The following is a 1,142-nucleotide window of genomic DNA, read 5'->3' on the forward strand; positions in this document are numbered from 1 at the left end:
GAGCAGGCTGAGTTGGTGGTTGCAGCCTGACCACTCTGACTGGCTGCAATGATGACATGGGGTAGGGAGAGAACCCTAGAAGGGGTATGATAAGGAGCCAAGTGAGTGCAGGCTTTGTGTTACAAGTCAGGAAGCTTCTTATGTTTGTGTTGCAGCCGTTTGGCTCGTGGTTGAGTTATGGTTAAACTGGAGGACTGGGTGAGGCTGTAGGGGTGTGAGGAGGCCTCATGGGAGCTCCCCAATAATCTGGGGGTTCCTGGTGCCAGTAGGGCACAGTGAGCGGTGGGGTGCGGTGTATAGGGGCAGAGACCCCAACCCTGAGGGCAGCATTGGCTCCCCTCAGGTAGATAAACCTGAAGAAGGGCAACAAGCGTGAGAAGCGTGGCATAGGCCCCAGACAGGGGGCAACGAGCGTGAGAGGCGTGGCACAGGCCCCAGACAGGGCACTGAAGTGTAAGGGCTTGATAACATCTGGGAATAGCTGCGAGGCTTGGGGCGTGCTGAAGGGGAGGTAGGAGGCATGCATTAGCCCTTAAGGCGGGGGCGCACTGAGGCACCCCATACGGAGCAGGGGTAGTTCAACTTACACCGGGTATTAGGAGATAAAGGCAGCCTCCCTAATTGAACCAATTACCATCAAAGACGTGGCAGGCGAGGATAAGAGGGTGCTGGATCACCTAAGTTGACATGGCAGGGGGCGCTAGCGGGATCACGGCTGCCCCTGCACCCACTCCGTGACAGACATAATACAAATGACAGAAGACACAAGATTCTTTCTGTTTTACATACAAATGTATGTAGTACTATTTCCATTGAGGCTTTAGATAAACCATGAGTTACATTTTTACACTTACGTATTTGCATTATGTTTTTATAAGGCCAAGCATTGATAATTATGTTTTTTACATACATGGGGAAAGCAGCAGGGGGAAGAGGCTAGGAAGGCTTGTCCAAGGAAGGGAGGGTATGTAGGCCAGCACCAACCAGGAGCATTAAGAGAGAGTCCCCCAGGCATGGGGGAAGCAGCTGTTGGTATTCAAGTGGTGAAGCTAGCTGAGAACCTCTTTTATTTGTGAAGAGAATAATATTACATCACAAAGCTGTGAGATTATATCACAAAAAACCCCAGAGGAGGGTTTTTT

Source organism: Crocodylus porosus, unplaced genomic scaffold (assembly GCF_001723895.1).
Source record: "Crocodylus porosus isolate Cpor-Errol unplaced genomic scaffold, CroPor_comp1, whole genome shotgun sequence".
Classification (NCBI taxonomy): Eukaryota; Metazoa; Chordata; order Crocodylia; family Crocodylidae; genus Crocodylus; species Crocodylus porosus.